This window comes from Cnephaeus nilssonii, assembly GCF_951640355.1.
Source record: "Cnephaeus nilssonii genome assembly, chromosome: 12".
NCBI classification, from domain to species: domain Eukaryota; kingdom Metazoa; phylum Chordata; class Mammalia; order Chiroptera; family Vespertilionidae; genus Cnephaeus; species Cnephaeus nilssonii.
In genome coordinates, this window is record NC_137083.1 from 33528798 (window position 1) to 33553572 (window position 24775).

The following is a 24775-nucleotide window of genomic DNA, read 5'->3' on the forward strand; positions in this document are numbered from 1 at the left end:
AGTGCAGGAAGCAACCAATACATGTATCTAACCTCTGCTTGGTGCCAGGGTTTCAAAGAAAAATATTGTATATCTCCATTATGAAAGTAGCTTACAATATAATGGAGAGAATACTAATTCTAAAGTACAAAAACCATATTAAACATTTAAATTATTTTTTAAAACTTGATAGTAACTTATTAACATTTGCTAAGGATTAATTTATAATTGAAATTAGATTGAGCATTTTAGCAAAATGCAGTTATCTGCTAAACTGAAATAATGAATCTATCTTTATTAATACTACTAGAGGCCCGGTGCACAAAATTCATGCACGGGGGGTGTGTCCCTCAGCCCAGCCTGCACCCTCTCCAATCTAGGACCCCTTGAGGGATGTCCAACTGCCCGTTTAGGCCAGATCCCAGTAGGGCAGTCGGACATCCCTCTCACAATCCAGGACTGCTGGCTCCCAACTGCTCGCCTGCCTACCTTCCTGATTGCCCCTAACTGCTTCTGCCTGCCAGCCTGATAACCCCCTAACCACTCCCCTGCCAGCCTGATTGATGCCTAACTGCTCCCCTGCCAGCCTGATTGCTCACAACTACCCTCCCCTGCAGGCCTGGTCACCCCTAATTGCCCTCCTCTACAGGCCTGGTCCCCCCCACTGCCCTCCGCTGCAGGCCTGGTTCCCTCAACTGCTCTCCCCTGCAAGACTGGGTCTCCCCCAACTGCCCTTCCCTGCAGGCCTGGTCACCCCCAACTTCCCTCCTCCGCCGGCCTGGTCACCCCTAACTGCCCTCCCCTGCAGGCTTGATAACCCCCAACTGCCCTCCCTTGCAGGCCTGATCCCTCCCAAGTGCCCTCCCCTGCTGGCCTGATAGCCCACAACTGCCCTCCCTTGCAGGCCTGGTCCCTCCCAACTGCCCTCCCCGGCTGGCCATCTTGTGGTGGCCATCTTGTATCCAGATGGGGGTAGCCATCTTTGACCACATGGGGCCGCCATCGTGTGTGTTTGAGTGATGGTCAATTTGCATATTACTCTTTTATTAGATAGGCTAGAGGCCTGGTACATGGGTGGGGGCTGGCTGGTTTGCCCTGAAGTGTGTCCCAGATCAGGGTCAGTGTTCCCTTGGGGTGTGGGGAGGCCTGGGCAAGGGGCCTGTGGTGGTTTGAAGGCTGGCCACACCCCCCAGCAACCCAAGCAGAGGCCCTGGTATCTGGGATTTATTTATCGTCTATAATTGAAACTTTGTAACCTTGAGCAGAGGCCAGGGCAGGCCAGGCTGGGTGGGAAGCTAGGCTTCCTCAATTGCTGGGGAAACCCAAGCCTCCTGCTCACTCCGTGGCCGCAGCCATCTTGATTGGGTTAATTTGCATACTCACTCTTGATTGGCTGGTGGGCGTGGTTTGTGGGGTAGCGGAGGTACAGTCAATTTGCATGTTTCTCTTCTATTAGTGTAGATTTTGTAAAATATACTACCAATGAACATTAAATAAAAAACAAATGTGCCTAATGATTTAATTAGTTGCTTAATGAAATACTTAGGTTCAACTATGTCATAAAAATTCTACTATCAGTGGATTGGTAATGATTTTTTTTGAAAACCACATCTAACATACAAGCAACAAAATAAAAAATAAACAAGTGGGACTGCATCAAACTAAAAAGCTTCTGCACAGCAAAAAAAGAAAAGAAAAGAAAAATCAACAGGGTGAAAAGGCAATCGATGGAATGGAAAAGAAAATATTTGCAAAACATATATCTTATTAGGGATTAACATCCAAAATATATACAGAACTCATACAACTAAAAACACATACACATGCACAAAAAAATAATAATACAATTTTTTAAATGGGCAAATGACCGGAATAAATATTTTTCCAAAGATCAACTAGTCTGAATTATTATAGCTATCTGGGGTTTTTGTGATTCCACACAAATGAAATTTCTGTTTTATTACTTTAAAAAAAAGTCATTGGGAGAGTAAGCATTTTTAAATCTATCTTTTATGCTAAGCAATATACAAAACAGAAGAAAACTTTCTTGAAAGAATAACACCAATATAAATAATTACTCTATTTTTTTATTCTTTACTTTCTTACTTTGCTTTAGGAAAGTGATAGTTAATATAATATCACCAACTACAAGAAAACCAGATAATTTGACATAAATATATCATTTTGTACAATGGCATATGGAACTATTTCATGAATGACCCAGGTTAAAAAAAAAATTCTGGACTCAATAAGTAAAAACTAAACATGCTTTTCTCTCTCAGGCCAGCTCGAATTAGAAAGGCATGGTTACTTTCAAAATAAAATTATGTAAACTTATGGTAGCTATCATTTTTATCAAACAAAAAAAAATTATTTCAAATGGGAAATACTTGATTTTCAGAGGTAGATGAGCCAATCAGAGGACATAATTAAAACCAAATGCAAAAACACATTCATTTAACTTTCTAATACACATAGATTGCTTATTACGTGTGTGGACAGAGGAGAGGGAGGAACCATCTAGACAACTGGTGGGTTTTAAACAGGTGAATTTAGATAATTACATTGAGATATAGAAATAATCTGAACACCTCTTTTCCAGCTGGAACCGAGGAAGGTGAGGACTAGAAGAAGGTTCCTGCTGTGCCAGGACCCTTAAGAAAAAGGCAAGGAATTTCACAGAGCTGACGATCAAACACCTGAGAAAGACGTTCCCCCAAAAGATACTTTGAAAGGCAAGGAGAAAGCTTACCTATGAACATGCTAAGCTCTATCACAAAGAACATAGGCGTATGTACAGGAGTGAGCTCGAATAGCTAGAATGGCAAGAATAGCTGGTGATTCCTATGTACCTCCGGAACACAAATTGGCATTTGTCACCAGGATCAGAGGTAACAATGGTGTGAGCCCAAAGTCTGAAAGGTGCTTTCTTCACCTTTGCCAGATTTTAAATGACACCTTTGTTAGGCTCAGCAAGGCTTTCATTAACATGCTGAGAATTGTGGGAAAATATATTGCATTGGGGTACCCAAACCTGAAGCCAGTAAATGAATTTATCTACAAGTGTGGTATGGCCAAGTCAATAAAGAGCAAATTTCCCTGACAGATAACACGTTGATTGCTTGATCTCTTGGTAAATATGGCATCATCCTCATGGAGGATCTGAAACAACTTCCTGTGGCCCTTCAAATTACCTTCTCCATGAGGTGGAATAAAGTAAAAGACCACAGATTTTATAGAAGATGGAGATACTGGCAACAGGAAACACCAGCTCAATAGGTTTATTACAAGGATGAGCTGAGGTACCTATCATGGTTATTTTTGTAATCTGGTCTGTTAATAAATTGACTGCTTTCAAATTGAAAAAGATACCCTATGTAATAAAAGGCTAATATGCACATGACGAAATGGTGACATGACCGGTCACTATGATGTGTACTGACCACCAGGGGCAGACACTCAATGCAGGAGCAACCCCCTGATGGTCATTGTGCTCCCACAGGGGGAACGCCACTCAGCCAGAATCTGGGCTCACAGCTGGCGAGCACAGTGTCAGTGGTGGGAGCCTCTCCTGCCTCCATGGCAATGCTAAGGATGTCCAACTGATGGCTTAGTGGGCCTAAGCCGTCAGTTGGACATCACCCCAGAGCTCCCAGACTGCAAGAGGGCACAGGCCAGGCTGAAGGACCCCTCCCCAAGTGCACAAATTTTGTGTACCGGGCCTCTAGTATATAATCTGACAAAATAAAATAAAGAATTTCTTCAAATTGCTAAAACCCATTGACATTGCACATTTGTTTCTAAACAAAAATGTGCTATTTTTGAAATTATAAATATAGTTTGTGTTCATTATAAATGGAACACAAGCATACTCATAGAACTCTTCTGTATTTTCTAACATCAGTTACTTGAACTTCTATATAAACTGAAACCCTTTCCATATTTCCTGAATTCTTATATTTACTTGAGTTTCACTTGTCAACACTCACTTTATATTAATGTTCTTAATCTTAGTTAGGCTTGAGGATAAAATATAAAAATGGTAATCTAGAAAACAACTTAAAAGAAATTGAAATCATAATTTGAAACTTTCCCATGAAGAAAACTCCAAGTCCAGATGTCTTTGCTGATAAATTTCTCCATATATTAAAGCAATAAATTTATCCAAATACAAACTTTTCTAGGGAATAGAAAAGGAAAAAATACTTCTCAGTTCATTTTCTGAAACCAGCATAATCATCATACCAATATGTGGTATGGCCATTACAAAAATAAAAATATATAACATTTCTAATGTACATAAATATAAAAATTACAAACAAAATATTTATAATCTTATACTTACATACACATATGTTTCCATGTCCAAGTAACAGTTATTTCAGAAATTTAAAATTATCATTCATAAAACAATTATTGTAATTTATCACCTTAAAAATAAGATAAAAGAACTATATGACCATCTGCAGAGTCAGAGAAAACATTTGGTAAAATTCAACAACCATTTATGATATAAGCATTATAAAAAAATCTAGGGATTTAATTAAAATTGTCTACAAAAATAAATCTACAACTATCACACTAAAAGGTGAACTATGTAATGCTTTCTCTTTAAGATTGGAAAAAAGGTAAGGATAATGTAAACTTTCACCACTTCTTTTCAATTTTGTACTGAAGGTCCTAGCCAATGCAATACGAGGTTGATTAAACCTATAAATATTGGAAAGAAACAAGTAAAATTATTCTTGTCACAGATGGCATAAGTATGTCTAGATAATTCAAAGGAATCTCAAAAATATTAATTAGTGAGTAATAAGTATTAATTAGTGATTAATAAGTAATTAATATCTGTATTAATTAATATTAGTAAATGTAACACTAACTCAATGTGTTTCTGGGGAGCATTCTAGATTGACACATTCCCTGCAATCGCAGGAAAAGGCTATTCTGATAGAATGATATATGCTAAATTTATAGAGTGCCAAAAGAACTTGACAGATTTTTTGTACTGAGGAAGGGAATTTACTGGTGCCCTCACTAATAAACCTTGCTTTATTTCTCAGGAAATGAGTGACTACACATTTGCTTTCACAGTGTAAGGCAGACTATATATGTGTTTTGAGGTGAAAATTGGTGGATAGTGGAACAGATAAGTGTTAGTATTTTTCCAGCATTATTTTTTTTTTTTTTTATGGTCAAGAGTGGAGGGGGAGAAATTTGGAGAATCCTATATAATAAAAGCCTAATATGCTAAGTGTCCAGTTGGCCAGTCGGCCGTTCAACCAATCCAAGTGTAATATGCCAAAGATATGCTAAGGCCGCTCAACTGCTCGCTATGATGTGCACTGACCACCAGGAGGAAGACAGTTGACCAGTAGGTTAGCTTGCTACTGCATCCTCCTGAGCCCTGATCATGCACTGGTGAGGTCCCTCAGCCTGGCCTGCACCCTCTCACAATCTGGAACCCCTCAGGCAATGTCGGAGAGCCGGTTTCAATCCCATCCCACAGGCCAGGCCAAGGGACCCCACTGGTACACAAATTCATGCACTAGGCCTCTAGTATTTAATGATGTTGCAGTTGGTCATTAGGTATCAAGAGTCCAAATATAGCTTAATATTCAATATATTGTTATGAATGAGCAACAGATTCAGTTTAAATTTAGATTTAATAGCAACATACTATGTTAGAGATTAATAGTTGCATTTCCAACATATATTATTTTCTGCTTCATTATAACAAAATCTTGGTTGCAATTCACAGCTTTCCTTGACACTTGATGTGGTATAGGACTAAATTCTAGCCAGTGAATTAGATCCATAGATGGTGGAGGACTGAGTCAGAGAGAACTTGGTAAAGCTCTCATTCCAGCCCAGTGTGTATCCCTTTCTGATAGATTCTTTTTTAGTACCAAACATTTGAGTCTTTAGTACATGTTAAGAACTCTCCGTTTTGTTTTATGTGTAGTATCTAGTTGATCCTCAGCATGATTCTTTGAGATGAGTATTGCAATTACCTCCATGTAAACAACAGAGTGAAGCTGCGTTTTGAGCAGGATAACAAGTGATAAAGCCCAGATTTGAATCCAGGCTGAGGATGCTAATGTAATTATGTTTGATATGCTGTTAAGATTTTGTTACACATCCTAGTGGCATCACCAAGTATTTGTATTTGTGCTTTCTCCACCTGCTTACAAGAAGCTTTCAGTGATGTGCCCGCATCCTTTTGTGTTTAGTCACCTTTATGATATTCCTCTTAAAAAGATCAAGTGTTCCTTTTGTTAAGGTCTCCCTAATGTTTCTACCATTCTTTTTGGTGTGTTCCTGCATGATCACTTGAACACATAACTGTTGTGACTCATCGGTGGATGAGGCTTTGAGTTGATACCATAAAGGCCTGTGTGTGGTGGGAGAGGGGAGAAGGGAAGAATGGAATGAAGATGAATGTCCAGGTGTACAGAGGACAACCATAACCTTTCATTCCTTATCATAAATAAGCAATTAATATTTTTCCTGACTTTCAATTTCATCGAGTAAATATAATGAGTAACATTGATTGAATTCTGAGATTGTGGGTTTCTGGGTTCATGAGTTTGTTGTCTCTGTGTTCATAGCAGCACCTGCTCTGCACACCAGATGGCATGGTTGACTCTAGCTACAGAAGCATGAGTCACCAACACTGATATGCATGAGAAAGAAAATGTCACTCACTCTTTATTTATCTAATTTGACTCACATTATTTACATGGAAAGTGGGATTATATTTGAACATTTATTCTGCTATAAACACACTAGTATGTATTTGTGTAAGCCAAATTGAAACATATTCATGCATATATGTTGATGGCAAAGCCCATAAAAATGTAGTATTGGAGTTAATTATTGTATTAAATACTTGCTATGCTGATAAAAGTTATCACCAATGAGGGGTCATATTGAGGAAGTTATAGACATTTCACCTGAGGAATAGCCACATGATGCAGATCTATTGTACCTACAGACAAGTGGCCACGATGAAAATGATATGTTTGACAACAGCCACAATGTGACACTCTTGTACCTCTACCCCTGAAATTCACCAGAGTGCTTAGGTGCTTCTAATATCTTCCTGGCTACTGGGTAAAAGCAGACCTACCTTTGTCCAAATCTTAGCTCTACCATTTAGTTGATGGGTGTCACATGCAATAAGTTATTTATTCCTTTTTCCTTATCTGGAAGATGGAGATGATACTAATTGTACTACCTTGATAGAACTGTTCTAAGAAATGTCATGCATACCAGATTCAGGGTATAAAAACATATGATAAATATCAGCTGTTACTAGTAATGTAGTAATAGTAAAAGCAGTAATTGTATGGATTCTGAATATAATAAAAAAGGAAGCAACAATAAATTTTTAACAATTAATTTTAAGAAAAGTAGAGTCTATATTTTTACATCACAGGAAATCATGTCCAATATATTTGGTTTTAACTGTGTTTTAGAAATTGGTCATGCACAATTTCATTATCCAAAACGAAATAGAAATTCCAAAAGCAGCACACTTTCCAGCCATGGAGTTCAGTTGTCTAGGACTCTAGTTTGTGGTCTTTTATTTCCTAGTCTCTATTGGGTAGTGATGCCAAGGAAAAGGCCCTCTGAATTCACCACATAATCTGTCAGGCAATCACCGTGATACCACAAATGATTACTCTGAATAACAGTTGTGAACAAGGTACATGTTACAGTGATTCATTGCTGAAACAATATTAACTCAAGAACACTTTGAAACTGAGACTTAAATGCAATATAATACTACATGGCTATATTTATGAATGAGATTTTTCTAAGGCAAAGTGAAGAATTTGGTATAAAATGCCTCAGTTTGTGTGGACTTAAAATATTGACTTCTCTGTAATAAGAAACCATTTTTTCATCTTCAGAATGTTTTTCATATGAAGCAGCATTTCCTTTTAAAACTGAAAGAATTAGACCTCTGCATAACTAATGAATTTGACTTTTCCATAACGAATGAATTGCTTGTTTATACCTTCCTAGTTGGTAAGGCACTGAAATAGCCTTACCAATAATTGCATGATGCAACCAAGGCTAGAATCAGAAATAAAAACTTTTTTTTTCAGATAAAAATTCCCATGTGATGGTTGGATAAGACAGATGTGTTATAGCATAAAGTAGAAAGAGGGGTGTTTAGATTAACCTAGGTTGCTGCCAGTAGCCCCAATATCTGTCAAAATGTTATGACCAAAGCAAAACCTATCTTTTTGCATATACAGTGTGGGGCAAAATTAATATAATAATCAACAATACAAGTAATATAATAATTAATAAGTAATGATACAAGAATAAACTCTGTTTTGTGTACTGACAACTATAAACCTACTTTTGCCACATCCTGAATAATTATTCCACCTAATAAATGGAGAAAGAAGCTATTTTTACAGGCAATGACAAGAGACAGCAAACTTGACATGACTGTTAGGCCAAATGTATCTGGAAAATGACAAAATGCTCTTTCATTTACAAAATTAATTCTAAAATGCATTCCATATTCACAATCTAGACTTTATTTAAACACACAAAGTATGTAGTCTTCCTTTGATTATATACAATGAATAATATATTTGATCTTCACCCTTCATTAAAAAAAATCATTAAAATTTTATATATAACTGACTGCAATAAAAATGTACATCCATGTTTCCCTGAATAGAGAATGATTTATTATAACTTTTAAGTCTTGTTCATGACAAATAGTGTAGACAGTGTTAAAAGAGAATTATGTGAAGATATCTAACTTCAGTTTTAGCTAAGAAATAGAAATCTAGGCCATTAAGTTACCAACTTTCCCACCCAGTGAGACCCTCTTAAGTTTGGTTGCTACCTATAAGAGAAATGAAGAAGGAATCTAGCAAAATTAAAATAAGATGTCATAATAGCTATAGGAGTGAATGTATTAGAAAATTTCAATCTCCAGGTTAGCAAGCTTTTTACTTCATCTATTTTGCATGAATTTTTCTATTTTTAATGGGATGATTTTGCATTTATGGAGTAGGAAGCTAGAAAATCAACATAGAAAATAATTTTGCTTTATCTGATTATTTCTTTCTTTTTTTTCTTTGCTATTCTGTTGTGATGTATAAAACTTATGTGAAACCATAATACCTCTAGATTAACATAGCAAATCTTTCACCTTTGCTTTGCACCTTAATATATTTTAAGAGTTAACAAGGTTGAAGTACTAAATAGTAATATCACAAAAACTGGTTTAAAGTAACATTACTAAAAGGTAATATACAATAAAAAATCAAAATTTATATAGTATACATTTTTACAAAATACTATGTCTCTACACATAAAAACACTTGCAATCAATGTTTCTAACTTTATTGCAAGTTTCTATGTAACTGGAATCAAATATATTCAGCTTCCTAGAATATAATCTTTAATAGTCAATTTTCAAAGGGATAGTATCAGAACATGGCTGAAAGTAAATCCTGGATTTTGGAAGGTTTTATATATGCTAGTGCAAACTTAATTTCTGTAGAACTTAGATATTACTCTGTCTCATTGTGCAAAAGAATTAAAACATTTTGATTAAAAAGGGTAAATCCTAGTTTTAGTTTAGAAGTGTAAAAATCTCATTCACCATTATTTAGGTTGCACATAATGCATTCTAATTTTTATATAATGGACATTAGGATGCATACATGCAAAAATATAAACTAATTTTTAAGATAGCTGAAATAAGACTACTTCTACATTTTACAAAATGTCTCACTTTTTTTACAGACTTGTAGTTTGTTCACTATGAAATGTTTTCATTATTTCTCCTGGTGTGTGTAATAATACTAAGTGAGAGAGATGATTATGGTGATAGTAAGGAAGTGCCCCAATTAAATCTAATTAGCAGATTTTGTTATTTTTAAAACTCATTCTCCTCTGTCATTTCTCCTGCAATTTCCCCAGAGATTTCACTCCAGAGTCTAAAAGGATTTGAAGGAGCTAAATTCTTCCCTCTCCTTTAATTCTCATCAAGAATCCTATTTTTTAACACTGCCAAGGAAATAAAAACTTCTATGCACTCTCCCAAATGCACCTCCTTTAGGCAAGGCTTTTAATGATATCCAGGATACATTTAAAGCCATAGTAGCAAAATATTTATTCTTAAAAGAAAATTAGATTAGTATACATTTAGCTACAATTATGTAGCTAAAACATCAAGACAAATAGCCTAAGAGTTGTCTTTAAAATAAAAGTGCTTCCATGTGGAAAAATGAATAGAAACTATTTTGAGCCACTTCACAGAGAATAAATTAAGCTAGTGGATGAGATGCCCATAGTCTATACCAGTGGTCGGCAAACTCATTAGTCAGCAGAGCCAAATATCAACAGTACAACGATTGAAATTTCTTCTGAGAGCCAAATTTTTTAAACTTAAACTTTTTCTAATGCCACTTCTTCAAAATAGACTCGCCCAGGCCGTGGTATTTTGTGGAAGAACCACACTCAAGGGGCCAAAGAGCCACATGTGGCTCACAAGCCGCAGTTTGCCAACCACTTGTCTATACAATGAAGACATTCTCTTAACAATTAGGGTAATTCTTGATCAAGCAGTTGCTAATTTATTGGCTATTTTCTAAAGAGATGCACAGGAAAGAAAATGAATTGAATGATCTCTAAATTCATTTCAGATCTGGTGATTAAGCCTTTCGTGAGTCAAATGAGAGTCTTTAATTTCTTCTGTGTAGCACAGTTCCTAATATTTCATTAATTACTAATAATTATAATCTGATGATATAGGTTGTTAATCCAAAACTCCAACACATCAGAAAAAAAAAATGTTGTACATATCCTCTTATAAAATTGGCTCTTTTGGTATAGTTAATCTCAGTTTTAGTTAAGTTGCTGACTGGTTTCATTGTCTTTTCTTCTGACAATAGGCAGAAGACATCACTGAGCATGCAGTCAGGAAAACCCTCATAGAGGAGCTAAAATATTTTATCTTTTTTGTTGTTGTTGTTAATCCTCACCCTAGGATATTTTTTTTTCCATTGATTTTTAGAGAGTGTGGAGGGGAGGGGGAGAGACAGAGAGAGAGAAACATTGATGTGAAAGAGACACATTGATTGTATGCCTCCCACACTCACCCTGACCGGAGCTGGGATGGAGCCTGCAACCGAGGTGCCTACCCTTGACCAGAATTGAACCCGAGACCCTCAGTCCTCAGGTCAACGCTCTAACCACTGAGCAACAGACTGAGGCAGATATTTTATCTTTTGCCATTAAAGTATATACATCAGACTAGTATACACAAAAAGAAAGTCAACTTAATAAGCAAGTAGGATTATACTGTTTAACAAATGAAAAAATTAAGGGGGAAGATTAAAATATGGAGAAACACCCTAGTTTTACAACTAGGTATATTGGGAGACTCAATATCACAGAAATAATAGCACCAGAATTCATCTTTCTAATTAAATTTTATTTTTTAATTTGTTTTATGTAAAGCTCAACATTTCTTTCTATTTATTTGTCTTACATTTCAAAAGAGAAAAGAAAATACTATGAAGTATTTTCACAAATTGTGATTTCAAGTTCCAGAAGCAGGTCTTGAAAAGTAGGGTACTGGTTAATGGACTATAGATAAATGATTTTTATGACTCTCTTTTCCTTAACAGATAACAATAAATCTTATCAACAGGAGCATCTTCAAATATATGAAAATAGCATACCCAAAGAAGTGAGCAGTTTCCTTTGATGATTTTTCAATCAGACAAATTGGACTAATTCATATCATTACTCACTATTCAGACCACGTTAGACAATTTAATTCCAACTATGACTTTATTTCTTCATTTGCAAATCAATAGAAGTTTAAAAAATAAATAAAAGCATCATCTTTATCTATTCACCTTAAAGTTCTCACTTACTGATTAAGAATTTCAAAATTTGCAAAGAAAAAGAAAGATTAAGGCAGGATGCAAGCCAAATTGTGATTTCTCTTCATCCTGTAATTATTTGAAGGTTTTAATGGTGAGAATAATAAGCTATTGGCTATATTGTGGAACTGAATGCTGGAAATTCATGAAAATATGGTAGAAATAATTCTGGATACAGAATAAGGATATTCTGGTATTAGTCTTGGCTGTAAAACAACTATGTGACCTTGAAAATTCATTTCATATACAGTTATTAAATTTCACAATCTGTAAAATTGGGATTTATTAGATACATAATTTTCAAAAAGTTTTGCTCATAAAATGTGGTGGCCATGAAGGTGCACCACCCAGATCTTCCTTCAGGAAAAAACTTTCTCAAAGAATGTAGTTGGCTGAAAGCTCCCAGCGGCTGCACCTTTAGAATCTGCTGTGGTGTTTGCACCAAGGCCACTTTCTCCCTGGGCTACTTGCAAAGACTGAGAGCAGTGGGAGTAAACAACTGCATCATTTGTGCCTAATGAAGGTTATTTCCTCTATCAGGTCATCTTGTTCAGTTTCTCCATCAGGCTAGTGGGAGTTCCTCAGAGCTGAACTGTAATCTGAGGCCTTTATCACGCAATCCTTTTCCCTTACCTCTGTTTCGTCACAAGTATTGGATCGACACTGTAGTCTGGCACTCACCCACGTGGCAGCTGTGAAAATTCACTTCGCAGACCTCCAACTGCAGAGAGAAGTCATTGGCCAAGGGCCCTGTCTGCTGAGCTCTAGCAGCCATTGCTAAGTTTGCGAGATTACACTTTCCCTGGATGCTCCCCACCAATGACTGAAGGATGCTAAGGCAGGCCCGTTCTTGGAAACAGGATTCCTCTGAAGGCCAAATTTATCTTGAGAACTCGCTGAAGACCTCGCTAACTCTTAGTTTGCACAGCTGCCTGAGATACTTCCATTAAATATTCCTTCTCTTCTTCCCCTTAGGATAAGACTTGCATCTCTGTTTGATGGCTGTCCCAGCCTCACCCAGCCGCCTGCCCATTGCTTTTCACACAGGCATTTCTACTATAAAATCCTGATATTTTCAATGTCATCTTGGCATCTGCTTCTCTGAGGATTCAGATATAACATTCAGTCTATTCCTCTCACCTTTATCCTTCACAGGTCTTTGTTCCATATTGGTCTATGCTTTCTGGAGATCCAAAACTGACACAAATCCTTTCTTTGAAACAGGAAAGCCCAATATTGGAAGCAATAGAATGTGTCTCATCTCCTTGAAGCAAGATTTGAGGTGGAGCGTTCCTTATTCACTGCCACTCTCACCCCACCTTCACCTCCAGTGAGAGCGCCTAAAACATCTTTGAAGAATGTTTTAGGATATGAAGAAGTTTGGAAATTCCTGAGTAAGATGTCATAACACTTTAAATTTTATAACATCTAAATGTCTTCATTGGAGTCCATATGAAGCCTTCAGAGTGTTCCCCCCAAATAGGAAATTTTGCCACCAGATTCAGACTGTAGTAGGGGTCTCCCCTGATGGCAGCTACAAAAATTGGAGAGCCAGACAAGAGTGGGGTTTATGGCAAGATTGTGTTCCAGCGCCTCCTACAGGACTTGTTTGCCTGATTTGTGGTCTTTGCCCAGCTAGCCTTTAGATCTTTTCATGGGAAATTGCTCCATATGTAGCTGTAGACTTGGTGTGTCTGTGGTAGGTGAGTTCAAGGTCTTCTTTGTTGTTATCTTAAACCAGAACCACGTTTTCTCTTTTAATTGAGAGTTTTCAGTTTGACTTAATCTCTTATGTCATTGTTAGACCTTTACAGTCTCCTGACCCTGCTTGTTCTTTGTCTCTATCTGTGGTTTAGTATATCCGGCAGATTTGTAAAAACTACATGAGACGGTAAGAGGAGAACAAGAGGAAAATATTGTATGAGTTTAGTGTAAAAATCACTCATTTGGAGTTATTGTGGACAAAGGTTTTTTGTAACTTGAAGAGAACTGAGTAGAAACCACTTCATCTGATGATTTCGCATTTGTATTTCCATGCAAAGCATTATGTTCAGTATCTAAAGTGATTCTTACTGGTAAGTACCTGAGCCTTTCCTTAGGCTAAGTCCTATTGTAATAAAAATAAAACATTTTTTATTTGCTCATCTGTTGCTGTGCGGTACAGGGGTATGGAGAACAGGTGTTGGGGCTGAGGGAGAGCTGGAAAAAAAAATAAAAGAAGGGAAGGTGGGGGTGGGGGTGGGGGAGTAGGGGAGAGAGACTAACCTAACTGGGAATTTATATGCATATATGCATAGCCCATGGACACAGACAATAGTGTGATGAAGGCCTGGGAGGGGTGGGTGTAGGGCGGAGGGGGTCAGTGGGGAAAAAAAAGCGGGGGGGGGGATATCTGTAATACTTTCAACAATAAAGATAAATTAAGAAGAAAAGAAATATCTCTAAATTAAGCAGGTAAAAATGACAATGTAGTATAGAAAGAGAACAGCAAATAGATTGGATTGGATAAATACCAGAGCAGTTTCTAAAAAGAACTGTCTGCTTAATATAATAATTAGGAATTCTAATAAAAATGTAACAACATAATTCAGCCTGACACCTGCGGGTGTCACCTTTTCAGATTCTTTGAATAACAGGGATCAAATTTGAAGTTGAATTGATATTACTGATCCATGCAGCTTTTGATTAGTTTCCTTTTCAGTTTGATCTGGAATGCATATTGCTCAAACCCATTCACTACTGTAAGCATTAAAAGGGCTGCTTGTTCACATTATTCTGGGATGTCATCACCCTTGGGGGTTCCTTAGGAACATAAACATGGTTTCTACCTGTGAGTTATAGTCAACTCAGCAGGCACTGAAAACATTAAAGGTATGTGTTCCTCTTCAAAAGAGAAGAAGCTGTGCAAGCAGTAACTCTTTATGTCTAGAGTCAATAGGAGCTATTATGTCTTTTGTGGTAGTCGATTAATCACCCGGAGTTCTACCTATGCTCCTGGCTGGATTAGAGAATTTATTTACATTACTCATTATTTTTTCTATTTCAACTTTGAAGATTTCTCATGAATTAATTCCTTAAGTTGGCTTTCATTTGGAGTAATTTAGGAAAATGTTTATATTTCATTGGCACTACCCCACCTCCTCTATGAAGTCTCTTCTGACTGCAGCTTGTCTTCTCTGATCAGTGGGTAACTTGCTTTCTCTATCATTAATTTGTCACTTTCTACCTTGCACTATAATTTTCTTTGCCTATGGGTATATTATCTCCACAAATAGATTTTAAGATACCTGAAAGTGAGGCATTTATCTGAAATCTCTTCATATCCCCTAATTCTTCAAGAGTCTTCTCTTAGCTAATTCTTGATAAATTTTTGCAACATAAATTTTTCAGTTCATAACCTGATTTCTCTATGTAAATATCTCAGGCTGTATTTTAACTTGAGAGATTCTGATAAAGCAAAAAAGATATGAAATACAATTCATCGTTTGTGATCTTAGACCATAGTTGACAAGTCAAATACCGAAAACATTAGAGATGAAGGTTAGTTATTTGCATATTTATATGCAATTTTTCCAAAGAAATGCATTACATGTACATGAAAAATTAGTTATCACCTAGATAAAAATCTACCTGGCATTCAGTCTTGCTGCATTCACTGGTTGAATCATCAGGTTCTTCAACTATAAGCTTAAAGGATTTAGAAAGTCAAGAGAATGTCAAAAGTTCCTAAGATTTACATCTTAAAAAACCATCTTTTGTGATCTTCTGCCATATTGCTTGGCATTCAACCAATATTTACTGAGTACGTACATAAATTAGTAATTTTATAAGTTCATAGGATACCCCAGTGAAAATAAAAGTCCTTAAGTTGCAGTTTACATTCCTATGAGTGTGTGGGTGTGTACGCATGTGCATGGAAGCAAGAGTGGACAGTGAATATGAAAGATGTCAAACTGTTACAAGTAAATAAAATAAAGCAAGTGAGGGGGTGGTGAGGGGGTAGAGAGTGATGGATATTGAGATTAATTTTCACACATGGGTAGAGAAGGAATCTCTGATGAGATTACATTGAGAAGAGACCAAGTAAACCATTTGACTATTCAAGGGAACAAAGAACAGTTAATGCAATCTGAATAAGAGGAAATGTGGCAGACAGAGGTTCATTCTAGGGCTGAGATTTATTTATTTATTTATTTATTTATTTATTTATTTATTTATTTATTTTGCTGATAAACAGTTCCCAAAATCTAATTAATTATGCATGGGTTATCCTGATAAGACAGTTAATAAGCAACACATGTTTGAGGTACATGCAACTAAATCATAATAAAGAATGATGTCTTACTGTCCAGGCTTTTCTTGACTGACCATCATCAGGTTAACAAACTTGGGTATTGACTAGACTCCTTAGTGCTTCTCAATTTTAATTTATGTACAAAACACCTGGGGATATTACCAAAATGCTTCAGATGGTTTAGGGTGGGGCCTGAGAGTCTCATTTTTTAAAGTTTCCCAGTGATACCAATGCTACTTGTCCAAGGACCACACTTCAAGCAGAAAGGAACGAGGGAACTGGCTTAAAACCCAGATTTGGGGGCTCTGTATCTCACTTACTAAATTGGAATTTCCATAGAAATCTTATTCTTTTTTAGTTCCTCTACTAACACCAATGAATAAAAAAGTTATAAACCACAAACTATGACACATAATGTAAAGAACTCAATAGGGTAGATAAGAGTCCAATTTCTAATTAATTTTTCTAACATCTAATTTTCTCTCAAACCTTAAAGGAAGCTCATCAAACGAAGCACTCCTGAGAATTGGGCACTTAAAGTAGAAGGCTGTTTGGGAAGGCAATGCTCCATCAGGATATAGATGTTCTCTCAGCTGTCCTCTCAATCCAAAGTACAGCAAGTCCTTGATAATGTCCTCTCAGTCAATGTAGTGTCATGATAATGCTGATGAGAAAAAAAATAATAATTGATTCCCTGTTGAGGCCATTCACTGTCTGTGTGGAGTTTGCACGTTCTCCCATGTCTGCATGGGTTTTCTCTAGGGACCATGGTTCCAAAGATGTGTATGTGAGGTGAACTGGTATGTCTGAGTTGTCCCAGTCTGGGTGAGTGTATGAGTGTGAGTGTGAGTGTAAGTGTGAGTGTGTGTGTGTGTGTGTGTGTGTGTGTGCGCGCGCGCACGTGCCCTGTCATGGAAGGGTGTCCTGTCCAGGATGGGCTCCTGCATTGCTCCCTGAGCTGCTTTCTGTCCACCCAGACCTTGAAATGGAATAAGCAGGTTGGAAAAGAATTCTCTAACTTCCTTTTACTAATCTTTCTTAAATGCATGTACAGCTCACATTTCATGTTTAATATTAGAAGTGGGCCCTGGCTGGTTTGGTTCAGTGGACAGAGCATCAGCCTGTGAACTGAAGGGTCCTGAGTTAGATTCTGGTCAAGGGCACATGCCTGGGTTGTAGGCTCAATCCCTGGGGATCGAGCAGGAGGCAGCCAATCAATGATTCTCTCTCATCCTTGATGTTTCCATTTCTCCCTTTCCCTTCCTCTCTCTAAAATCAATAAAAATATATTTTTTTATGAAACAAGTGGTTTGGGCCCTATCAGGTTTGGCTCAATGGATAGAGCGTTGGCCTGCAGACTGAAGGGTCCCAGGTTCAATTCTGGTCAAGGGTACATGCTCAGGTTGCGGGCTTGATCCCCAGTGGGGGCATGCAGGAGGCAGCCAATCAATGATATTCTCTCATCATTGATATTTCAATCTCTCTCTCCCTTTCCTTACCTCTCTCTGAAATCAATAAATTATATCTATAATAATAAAAGTATAATATGCTAATTAGACCAGATGGCCCAACAGCCTTCCAGACGACATTCTGGAAGACCTTCTGGACGAAGCAGGGGCTGCAAAGGCTGAAGCAAGCCACTGTGACTGCCAGGGCTGAGCCCTTTGCACGAATTTTGTGCATAAGGCCTCTAGTCTACATATAAAATAATAATAATAATAAAAGTGGTTTGAGTATTTAAAAGTTTGGTTCCAGTACCCATGCATTATTTTATCATTTGGGTAGACTACAAAATAATATTCACATGTTATATACCATGTCCTCATGGAGAATGGCACAGGTATATTCTTTAAGATGACCTTGCAGCTGTTCTTAAAAAAACACCCTTAACTCTATTTGTCAGGGACTGGGGGGAAAAAGCACTTGATGGGTCTATGGACCCAGTGGACACTCTGTGAGCCAGACCTTGACCAGGACTTCATTACCGAGTCCTCATGAACCAGTGTAAGAGTGACCTGGGTTATTGATATCGATTCAGGCCCTGTGTCCTGTCTTAAATCCCTATGCTCCTTTCTCCCAGAATACAGTAGATGGTCATATGTTTCTTTAGAAAAGCACTGAGCTATCACTACTGTACACACTTACAGGCCTGTTGTAGAGTCCTTCCTTTGGGGTGTGAGATGTGTCTCCTGCAGACAGTGGATTCTGGGTGTAGACCTGGCTCATGTCGGGAAACTGGGCCTGAGAATGTGACATTGTATTGCTGAAGCTGCCCTCAGCATCCTCATTATCCACCTTCCTTTTTTTATTGTACAAATTAAGCAGAATTCCTGTTGGCTTCCCTACTCTCTTGTGCCTCAGAACATTGTGTTCTATTTTTTTCAATAGCTCTCTGTGGGTCGGGATCACAGACTGCCACTCAGACCTTGCTATTCATTATGGTAATTGCTCCCACCTGAATTCTGACAGTTAAGTGCTACCAGCTGGACTCTGCTTTTTCAGGATCCTTATTACTCTCAGGGACCTCTGTTCTGAATCAGCATTTTCTACAATGAGCCTGGCCTGCAGAGGACAACTACCAAGGGGCTTCTCAGTGATACTGGCTCACTCCAACATGCTCTTTTCTGCTTTGATAAATGGAGGGTCCTTTGGGTCCTCCCACAGTTGGCTGGTGGGTTTTTCCCCCTTATCTAGTGCAGCCATTACAGCACACACACCTGCTTGAGCCTTCAGAGACTGTCAGAGACTGAATGTTTGCGTCACCACCACCACCACCCCCACTGCCAAATCCACATGTTGAAGCCTTTTCTGCCAATGTGATGCTATTAGGAGGTGGGGCCCTTAGGAGAGTGGTTTCGATGAGATCATGAGGATGGAGACCTCATCACTGGACCAGTTTTCCTTTGAGAAAAGGAAGAATCACAAGAGCTTCCTCTCTGTGTGTCATGCGAAGATATCACAAGAAGGCAGAGGTCTGCCAGCCAGGAAAAGAGCTCTCACCGTGAAATGAATCTGCCAGCATTTTGATCTTGGCCTTGCCTGTTGTTTCAGCCACCCAGTCTCTGGTAGTTTGCTACCCTAGCCTGAGCAAACTAAGACAGCCCTTCCTCTAGCATGTGTGTTAGGTCATCGCCTTTCCTAAACTTCCAAGAGCACCCTACTAGCTTATGAGCACTGTTTCATTCGGGTCTCTGCCAAAATATTGAATCTTATTTTAGGAGGGAACGTTTTGTTATCCAACTTTCTGCTTCTCTCTGTCAGCAGACAGGGACCGCGCCTAGAGAGGGTGTGGGCCTTGGGCAGGCCTGACGTGTGTGGGTTCTTGACTCCGTGCAGGCAAGATTTCTCAACAGGAGCCCAGGTGGTTCTGAGAACGTGTTTCTTAAAGCTGGGGACAGGGAAATGAAGGGAGGGCTTAGGGAGAAGAAGCAGCAGGAGAGAGCCTAGGCGGGGCTGCTGTGGCTCCCGAGGAATGTTCTAGGGAAGAAGTGAGCCGAGGCGAGGCTGCTGTGAGCCCACTGGGAAGTGATAGTCACAGCTACAGAAGTGCGCCAAGGCGGGGCTGCTGTGAGCTCCAGGGAAAGTCAGAGAAAAGGAGGCCTTGGAGACAGGTTCAGGGTTCGGCCCAAACAAGCTGACTCTGCCCGCTGAGTGCCTGGTTGCAAGTCTCAGGGGGACTCCTGGAGTTTAGGAGAAAGGAAGTAAAAAGTGCAAGCATGCTCCAAAGAGAGCCCACCCAGCATCCTTTGTCTTGAAGGTTTTATCTTTTTTCTGTGGGCACGAATCATAGAAGAGAGTTTCAGTAGAATATCAGCTTTGCAAGTGCATTTTTCAACATGCTGATGCATCCAAATGGGTGTATAGGGGAGTTTGGGATTATGCTCTGGTCAGTTTCACCACTTTATTTTTATCTGGGATCTGTCTGGCTCTCATAAGGTTTTTCGTTATTTGTTCCCCTGACTTCATCCGCCCTTGGGTTTGGCTGGGACAAATGGTATTAATTGGGTCTCCTCCCTCTATCTCCCGGACCAGGGTGATATAAGCTATTTATTCTCTGGTCAGGGAAGAGAGGTAAAAACCATTTGTTCGAAATTGTCCTTGACTAGGGAAGTTAGGCCAAGTGATTCACTAGCTGGCTATTAATTGGTCAAATTGTTTGGCCTTGTTTAATTATCTCGTCTCAGTTTCCCCATTACACGTGCCCAGGAATTTCCCTAGCTGCTTACTATCCTGCCTCCTCTCCTTGATCCTGCACCCTCCACTGTTCTCTCTTCATTGTCTGGTGTAGTTTCCTAGAAGCTGATGCTTCTGTGGTGGGTATTCCTTTTCTGGCTTAGGCCGCATTTCACCCCCTCTATGGGTGGCCAGGTAGGAAAGGAAGGGTGCATTCTGTAGGGCACAGCGTAGTGTCTTGCAAGGCAGAGGCCTCTGCTTTGCCTACAAGCAAGGGGCATTAACATTAACTGGGGGACTTCTGCATGTCCAGGGGACTCAGGGAGATCTGGAGTTTCAGAGACCTCAGCCTCATAAACCTAGATGCCCCTGTCTCATATCTCAAGTCTCTGCCTTGACAATACCTGATCTCTCTGCTCCAAGCTTGCCAAGGTTTAGATTTCAAACCTCTCTGGAGCTCTCCAACCCTTAGAATTAAGTTCTGGGCCTGGCTGTTTTTTTGTTTTTTTTCTGCTGTCTACCTGCAGGAGATGGGAATCTCTTTAGAGGCAGCCAAAGAAATACTCTGTCACGTTCCACCTTAAATTGGTGACCATTCACCTCCAGCATGTTTTCTTTCTAATCTTTCAATAGTTCCCAGTAACAATCAGCCAATCTCATAATTCTTAAAATTACTACATTCCCTATACTTCTCTTGAGGTGTTCCACCAGGTCTTACATTCCTTTCATGGGTATTCATCCCCATTTACTCCCATTGAGGGGTTTCTCAATGACTTCATGGAGAATCCCAAGGCTATGGGTACTCTACGGACCGTCAGATGTGGGTGTTCATTGTCATCTGGCTGGCAGGTGAGTCAAGCCTCCAATTCTCACTTTAGGGATTTCTTCCTTAGGACCGCTCCTGGCACCAACTCTCCTGGAAACAAAATGCAGTAGAGATTTCTGTATGGGAGGGACGTTGGTAGCACACCCAGGACCACTGCTGTAAGGCTGTGAAGGAAACAGGATTCGTTGGGGGGCGGGGGGGGGGGAGTTACACTGCAATTTAGTTACAATAATTGCACTTCAATTGATCATACGGGAGCTCTAGAGCTAGAGTGGCCCTTCCGAGTCATCCCACGCTGAGGCAAAGCATCATTTTATTGTCTATAAATAATACCTTAATAAACCAAAGAAGAATATTTACACTTTTATGACAAGTAAATAAAAATTCAAAATAATATAATTAAAGGGGGATGAAGAATTTTCTGAAGATTTTATAAGACAAAGGAGAGGGTTAGCACATATAAAATACAAACTTATTAAAATCCCTTTTAAAACTCTTTTGCCCAAGATCCCACTCCTCAAATGAGTTGCTACAACTCTCTTGTAGTCTTATTCTGCCTGCAGACTTAACCCTTCTGGAATATTTCCAACACCAACTTGAGCTGAGTTCTGCCTTCTCATTCCCATCCATATTTTCCGGACCATTTCTTTCTGATAGTTTGGCTCTCTCTCAGCTTCTGTTGTTTGCAGGCCCTCCACTGGTCTACTTTACTAACCAAGGATCATCTTTGGAATCCATCTGACTTTGAAGGGTAAGGACTGGAAATAATAAATTCTTTGTGTTTAATATTTTACCCTCTAACATCTGCACATGCTAATTATAGCTCTCAAACGTGGCCCACCAGTAAAAATAAAACCTTTTAGTGTTTTACTTCAAAATAATTAATAGTCTTCATTTCTAAAGGATAAAAATCAAAATTCATCAGTATCAGCTTAACCAAAAGTGGTAACATGATAAACTACATTCAGTAGGAAAATTCAAAAGCTATCTCTCAGAAGATGCTGCTTTTCTCATAGCAGAATATTTTAAACAAATGTATATCAAAAATGAATAATGGACATCTGTAATACCTTTGACAATAAAGATAAATTTTAAAAATACTTTGAGCTAAATAAAAATTAAAATACAACTTATCAAAATTTGTGGGATGCAAAAAAATTAATAATGTTTTAATAAAAAATGTTATCTTACTCTATGTAGAAAAAATGAACTTTACTATAAGTGTATATTTCGGTGAAGTAGTAGATTATGCAACAACTCATACTAAGACCCGTTTTTAAGTGGTGATTGCAAATGGGACTGATACCTCATCTTTTAGATGTTTAAAAACTAGTATCTGGTCTCTGCCTCAAATACTATCTTAAGTAACCTATCTTATTAACTAATAGGTGAGCTCAGAATTTTTTACGCCAGGAGAGAAAATCAGAAATTGCTATAACATCAACAGTTTATGTTAGATGGAGCTGTGATGCCAGGAGGTAATGTGAGAAAATGAGCCAGGTAAATAAGCAGCTCTCTCTAGCATGAGAGTAGGCTGTTTATGAAATGCTTGGGAGGATGTTTTAATGCCCTTTATTCATCTTTACAGGACCACTGGTAAGCTGCTTTAGCACTTCATTGGACTCAACCAAGGTTTTCTTTCCTGATTTATTTATCAATACAGAGCCAGCTCTCTTTAGTAAGGAAAATACATTGAACAGAAGAAAAAAAAAAAACATCTTTAATATCTGGGACCATTCCAAAAAATTTGAAAATAAATGTGTAGACTTTGCCCCAATGAATTGTACTATCATTATACACACAAAAAATGGATTGCTTCATACTTGATCCACTGCCTGTGTTCTGATTTTGGCAATAGATTCTAAAATATACCACTTAAATAAAATGCAAGCATTCACCATGAAGCCTGATTATTTAGATATTAACTTCTAAAAACCTTAGAGATGATGATGCTTATTGGGTTGAATCAAAGTCTAAAGATAAACACTCTGGAATGAAAATTTCACTCAAATCCTATCAGGCTATTTCATGTATATGGTTATTGCTCCAAACATGCTGAAATTGGGATACATTCAGAAATTGTATGAAATGAAAATTGCTATAATTTCCATTTTTAGCAAAGTAGTATGACTCTCTGCAGTTACAGATGAAGAAAAAAAATGACATGCTTACATATCTGTAATAAAATCTCCAAGTTCAATCCAGTAACAATGAGCAGTTCAGGCTCATTCCATGAGAGCTAATTGGAGAAGTCCATCAGATGCTTGTTCATGTTTACAAAATGAGGCATTTCTATACAGTATTTACTTTGGTTAGGCCTTTTAGGCAAGCGGGAAGATCACTCCTAGGTCCACTGGGGAAAGCAAAGTAAATTCAGAATCAAAAACAGAAATTATTCATTTGGATGCCTCTCTTTCCTAAGATATAAATCTTCCCTCCGAGGTTAAACATTGGTGAAGCCTATATGTAAATAGAGAATTTTTAGTTTTTGCTCTAAATTAAGATTTCATTTACTGAAAGTGATTGCTATAATTGAGATTTTGGTTAATATTTTATCTAACAAACATTTATATAGTGCTAATTATGGTGCAATCAAGGCACTGTTCTCAGTGCTTTATCGATATTAATTCATCTAATCCTCAGTACACTGAGATTAGCAATATTTGAGATCCCTGCATTAGAGACAAGGAAACAGGCACAGACCCGTTAAGTAACTACCTGAAGGTCACACAGCTAGTAACTGACAGGACGGAACTCAATTCAGGAATTCTTTCCAGTTCATACTCCTAACCATTACACTGCGCTTGATAGTGGAAAGATAATACCCAGAAATTATTATATACTTTTATTTCTCAAATTTGTAACAAAAATAAAAAAAAATCGTTTTAAAGGAACTCTGTACCTAGTTCTCAATCTCTCTCTCCACTCCTCCTACTGTTATCATAAAGGACCCCAATGTGTTCACTGTTGACCCATAAAACACTATATAGCTTTATGCCCATCCTGGTTCCGCCACGGAGAAGCCATGTTATTTATTTACCCTCTCTGGGCCTCCATTTAGGTTGCTGGGAGAATTAATTTAATTAAAACATGAAGAGCACTAAAATAATGAGCAGATTAGTATTGCTATTTTTCTTTCTTTTCAGGAAAGAAACTACTTTATTGCCAAGAGTGGGCGGGGCAGAAGGGGCTGGAGCCTGTTCTGGACAATAAAAGTGCCCTCAGCGGATGTAGAAACCCCTACATCAGGGATTGTTGCAAGTTGACTCAGACATGCTAAAAAGCATCTGTCTCAGGTGCCTAGTAGGAGCTCAGTAAATGAATGGGAGTTTCTTTTCTCCAAAGCTCGGGCCTCTTTCTCTCTTTCCTAGACTATGGCCATCTCACTGGGCTCATTCTTTGCGGGTTTTTTTTTTTAACCAATTCTTCAGATGAGTTCTGTTTGAAAGTCTGAATTTGAATTACATTGTATCACACACAGAGTAGAGTTTGAAGTTTCAGAGAGCCATCCAATGTCCTGTGCACTTTGGCTCTAGGTTCTTTTCCTGTCTCCTGTCCTTAATCCTT